This window comes from Neovison vison, chromosome 7 (genome assembly GCF_020171115.1).
Source record: "Neovison vison isolate M4711 chromosome 7, ASM_NN_V1, whole genome shotgun sequence".
NCBI classification, from domain to species: Eukaryota; Metazoa; Chordata; class Mammalia; order Carnivora; family Mustelidae; genus Neogale; species Neogale vison.
In genome coordinates this window covers 60,446,938-60,453,037 of record NC_058097.1, presented here as the reverse complement: position 1 = coordinate 60,453,037, position 6,100 = coordinate 60,446,938, and positions in this window count along the sequence as shown.

Sequence of the window (6,100 nt, the reverse complement as noted above, 5' to 3'; positions counted from 1 at the left end):
AGGATGCAGCCACAGGCTCTGGGCCGGCAAAGCCTGCACTCCACCTTCCCGTCAGCTTCCCACAGTGACAGCAAGGCCCCCACAACATGAATCGGGTTGTGCCCGAGATGTGGGCACAAGCAGAGGGAGGGACACGCTTCTCTCCTTCTCCATAGACTGCCCGCATAAGAAGGAGTTTTTCCAGCACTGATATCAGCCACAGCAACTTCTTTCAAGATATGTCTCCAATGGCAAAGGAAACAAAAGCGAAAATAAACTTCTGGGACTTCATCAAAATCAAAAGCTTCTGCACAGCAAAGGAAACCATCAAAAAAAACAAAGAGGCAACCCACGGAATGGGAGAAAATATTTACAAATGACAGTACAGACAAAACGTTGATATGCAGGATCTATAATGAACTCCTCAAACTCAACACACAAGAAACAGGCAAACACATCAAAAAATGGGCAGAAGATATGAACAGACACTTCTCCAATCAAGACATACAATGGCTATCAGACACATGAAAAAATGCTCATCATCATTAGCCCTCAGGGAGATTCAAATTAAAACCACATTGAGATATCACCTTACACCATTTAGAATGTCCGAAATTAGCAATACAGGGAACATGTGTTGGAGAGGATGTGGAGAAAGGGGAACCTTCTTCCACTGTTGGTGGGAATGTAAGTTGGTGCAGCCTCTTTGGAGAACAGTGTGGAGATTCCTCAAGAAACTAAAAATAGAACTTCCCTATGACTCTGCCATTGCAATCCTGGGTATTTACCCCAAAGATACAGATGTCGTGAAAAGAAGGGCCATCTGTACCCCAATGATTATAGCAGCAATGGCCACGGTCACCAAACTATGGACAGAGCCAAGATGTCCTTCAACGGACAATGGATAAGGAAGATGTGGTCCATATACACTATGGAGTATTATGCCTCCATCAGAAAGGATAAAACCCAACTTTTGTAGCAACATGGACGGGACTGGAAGAGATTATGCTGAGTGAAATAAGTCAAGCAGAGAGAGTCAATTATCATATGGTTCCACTTATTTGTGGACCATAACAAATATCATGGAGGACAAGGGGTGTTAGGAGAAGGGAGTTGGGGTAAATTGGAAGGGAAGGTGAATCATGACAGACTATGGACTCTGTAAAACAATCTGAGGGGTTTGAAGTGACGGGGGGTGGGATGTTGGGGTACCAGCGGGGGGTATTATAGAGGGCACGGATTGCATGGAGCACTGCGTGTGGTAAATAATAATGAATACTGTTTTTCTGAAAATAAATTAATTAATTTTTAAAAATTTAAAAACAGAAGGAGTTTTTCCTGATGGACAAACGGAAAAGCCAGATGATGATTCAGTTTCCCACCAACCCACAAGGGGCCATGACCGCCATGATGGACGGGAAGAGCAGGTGGATAGCAGTGTCCACGTGCAGAGCCATCCCTGTGATGTCATTGCTAGAATCGTTATAGCACAGGTGGTGCTGGGGAAGACTGAGCTCAGGAGGGTACTGCTGTGCCCCCCTCATGGTGAGTTCTGGGCATTCCAGGTCAGGCAAAGACAGAAATGCAGAGTTTCTGGCCGAAAACCAGGTGCCTCGCTCCTCCTGGCTCCCTCCATCTGCCTCCGCCTTCCCCTTCCCTCTAGTGCACCCCCTCCCACAGCCCCACCCACCAATGTCCTCAGTGAGTGGCCTCCTGCTCTTCTTGGTTTTTGGCAGTAACAGAAGAGGAGACTTGATCTCATTCTCTCCTCCCCACCCTCCTGGGCCTGGCCCCGTGAGCATCCGCGTGGCTCACTCCTGTCTGTCTCTCACAAACTGATTTGCTGGTTGTCCCCTCTGGGTCGGGCTCTGAGCTGGATGCAAAGGTGGTTCGAGTTGGGGAGATAGTCTCTGCCCTCTAGCAACCTCCGGTATCCACAGCTTATGGAATCATAGGATCGAGCTCTGGGATTCAGCAGAAAGAAAGGGCCAACATTTGAGTTAAAGACACAGAAGGTATGGGGGCACCTGGGTGCTTCAGTGGGTGAAGCTTCTGCTTCGGCTCAGGTGATGGTCTCGGGGTCCTGGGATTGAGCCCCACTTTGAGCTCTCTGCCCAGCAGGGCACCTGATTCCCCCCACCCCGCCTTCCTCTCTGCCTACTTGTGATCTCTCTACATCAAATGAGTAAATAAAATCTTTTATTTTATTTTTTTTTAAGATTTTGTTTATTTAACAGACAGAGATCACAATTAGGTGGAGAAGCAGACAGAGAGAGAGGAGGAAGCAGGCTCCCTGCTGAGCAGAGAGCCTGACGCGGGGCTCCCTGCTGTCCCCGGGCTGGGGTGACCTTTGATCCCCAGCGCTGCCCTCGTGGGGAGTCAAGGATCCATGGGGCATGCCCAGGACGCAGGCAGACACACAGAGTTCCTCGAGCACTTGACCAGCTTTGGGTCAGAACTCAGGACTGCCCAAGGCCACGGGGACTCCGATTCCTCAGTCTTCCTTTTGGTCGTGGTGGGGCTCGTGTCGTCTCTCCTCCTGGGGGAAATCTGGCAATGCTGTGAGTCAGAGCAGAGGGTTGCCTCCCCACCATCCCAGGATCCTGCCCAGAGACAGTGGTTAGGCGGCCCGCTGTTCCCAGGAGCACCACAGGAAGAGCCGGCCAGGGGAGGCCCCATGCCCGCTGCTCCTTTCAGTGGGGCCTGAAGCCACCTGCCGGCCTGTGTCCCTCCACCAAGGCCCGCCTGCTCCTGTTCCTGGGAGCGGGGGCCGTCTCCCCAACCCCCACACCTGCACGGGGCACCACTGGTTTCCCGCGCACTCCCTTACTGGGGTGCAGCCTGAGGACGGTGTAGGCCATAGCTGTGAGGAAGTGCTTTTCGTCCAGCATGTAGAGATCCCACAGCTTCATGGGGAGGGAAAAGGGGGTCAGTGTGGAGAGCGGGTGAGGAAGGAGCCTCCTCAGGGTGGTCCAAGGGGGGCTCCACAGGGTGAAGGCCTCCCCACTGCCCAGTCCCTGACGCCCCCCTGACTGGGTCGGATGTTCCCCTGCAGCCAGCTGAGTGGGTGGCCGGGCTGTGCAGCACGCCCGACGGACCCAGCACACTTCTTGTAATAAGTGGGAGATGCCACCACCCGTGCTTCTTCAGGCCTGGGCTGCCAGAGGGACCTGGCAGGAAAAGTGGCAGCCAGGCAGGAGTTTCAAGGCCCCTTGGGAATGGAACAATGATCTGCAAATGCTGAGGCCAGAGGCCATGGCTACAAATGCCCTGAGGAGGCCGTGCACTTTGCCAGTGGGGAGGCAGGCTGGCTGGGGGTCCCAGCCTGCCCCTCTGCTTCAGCCGCCCTGCAGGGAGGAAGTCCTGAGTTCCAGGTCCTGCCCAGGTGCCCTGCAGGCCCCCTACCGTGCATGGCGTGGGTCTCCAAGCTCATCAGCTGGGCCAGGGCCCAGAAGGCGTCTTCCTCACCCAGGAGCATCAGGAGGAGTCCCACAGTGTCGCTCATCCCCCGACAGTAGCCCACCTCCTGCAAGACGCAGATCCCATGGAATGGGCCACCTCGCTGGGGGGAAGTCAGGACATGGATAACTGCCCTGCCCACCCAGGTCCCAATCCTCCCACCGCTCTTCAGGACCCAGCCCTGAGCGATAGCACCACAGCTGTGCAGGCCAGAGCCACCGGGCACCCAGCGTTCAGGGACTCAGGGGTCATCCATCTCCCTCATTGAGGTTGGCATCCCAGCCCGGTGTCAGTCCTAGGGTGCTAGGCCCCTCGCTTGCGTCTCTGGGACCGTGGGAACTGCAGTCCCAACTAGGGGTCCCCCCTGCTCACGCATCCTGGAGACAAAGGGCACCCGCAGGGCAGGAGGGCTGGCGGCAGGGACACTCACGGGGTAGTACATAGAATATGCTCGGAGGACATGGAACATGGCTCGCTGCCTGGGGACAGGGAGAGCAGGGTGGGTGACTCTCCTCTGACCAAGCTGCATGAGAGCCCCGAAGGAGGAGAGTGCATCCCCAGGGGACCCGCGGTCTTCAGCGAGGCGCGGCGGGGGGACAATTGAGGCGGGGGATGGGGGTGATGAGCACGGGACCCGGGGTGGGGCCCGATGGCATTGGGGGGTTCATGGTCCTTGCTATCATTATAAACAGTGTCCAATGTCGAAAAGACAATGCCAGTACACGCAGGAAAACACCCAGCGGACTGTCCCCTTGACCGTGTGCCCTTTGTTCGTCCATGTGTGTCCTCGCCCGGCCGAGTCTGGGCTGCCAGGCCCCCAGCTCCCCGTAGTGCCCCCACCCACCACCCCACCCCCTGCCGGGCACCCCTTATACCAGCTCCACGCCTACGTTATGGGTCTGCTCACATGGCTTCCCTGAGAGGCCTTGGCCTGGCACCCTCCCCATCACGGCAACCCCGGGGGGGAAGGTAATGATCCCTGGGTCCTCTAGCTCATGTTTACTATATGGCTGGACCATGTTTGCTACCATTCCTCCCCTCTCCTCAGTAACCCACACCCAGAAATTCCCTGGGTCGCTCTGACCCTCCAAAGAGCTCCTGTGCCCCCAGAGCCCTGCTTATCCCCGAGCCTCACCTGACGCCATAGCGGTCCCCCAACATGACGTGGTTCAGGAAGGTCCGGTTCACATCCAGATCGATTGCCTGATGTCCTTGGAGAGAGCTGGCCTGCTCCTTCATTTTCTGGGGGCAGAAGCAGGGAGGAGGAACCAGCATCAGGGCACAGAACCCCAACTGCCACCAACTGCCCCCAAAGCAGGGAGCGTCCCGAGCCGCCGCGTGACTTGTCCTGAGGACACGTCCTTCCTTCCCTGGTCTCTGAGGTGAGGCCCTCACAGGAGCCCATCCTGCTTGGGACACCTGCATCAGGGATCATACTCGGCAGCCCTGGAAGCCCAGGACACTCCCGAGGGTCAGCCCGCGGGTCTTCACCTCTTCCGCACCGAGCCCTGTCCTACTGGGCCCCGAGCTCGCCTCTCCCCACGGGGTGCCCTCAGCTCCCGCCCAGGCCTCCTCCAAGGGCCACGTCTCCGCTGAGGGCGAAAGGGCTTACCTCGTAGAGCCCCTGTTGGGTGGACTTCACCTTCTCAATATGGAGCAGGAGGGCCCACACCTGACCTCTCACCTGGCGAGGGACCCCTTGTTACACTCGAGGACACATCTGAAGGAATCAAGGCAGTGCTGTGACACAGAACTAGGGCCGCACCCCTGAACCCGGGGATTGTGAGGCATCTGGAAGCTTCTGATTTTGGTCTCAGGGCATCCCTCAAGAGGCTGGGTCTCCCTCTAGCTAGGCCACTTATGCCACGAAGAGGAGGGAATTGGGGCCCGGACCCATTGCTCCCTCCGCCACCCGCTTGGGCCTGGAGAGGCTTGGCTCTGCCAGCAGACTCACCCCAGACAGGGGCACTCCCGTGAGGTATGGGCCCAGGGGAGACACAGGCTTTACCCTCAACGCCAATGAGCCAGAAGCCTTCTGTGGGCACAAGGCACCCACCTTCTCGCTGGGCCACAGTGGCACAGTGGCATAGCATCTTTGCCCACATGTTGGTCATTCCTCCCCTCTCCTCAGTGTCCCCGCGTCTCCCGCTCAGAAGCCCCCTGGGTCATGCCTGACCCCCCGAGTAGCCCTGAGTCCCCAGAGCCCTGCTTATCCCCCAGCCTCACCTGACGCCATAGCAGTCCCCCAACATGGCGTGGTTCCGGAAGGTCTGGTTCACGTCCTGTTCCATTTGCCTGGTGCCCTTAGAGAAGAGCTGGACCCACCCTTTAACTTTCTGGGGGCAGAACCGGGGAGGAGGAGCCAGCATCAGCACACAGAATCCCAACTGCCACCAACTGCCCCCAAAGCAGAGAGCATCCCGAGCTCTCCTGAGCCGTGTCCTGCGGACACCTCCATTCTTCCCTGGTCTCTGTGGCAGAGATCAGCTCGGTGTCCACAGTGCCTGGGACACTGCGTCAGGGATCACACTCGGCAGCCCTGGATGCCCAGGATACCCCCGAGGGTAAGCCCCCGGGTCTTCACCTCCTACCACCGAGCCCTGTCCTCCTGGGCCCCGTGCTCACCTCTCCCAATGGGGAGCCCTTGGCCCCTGCACTGGCC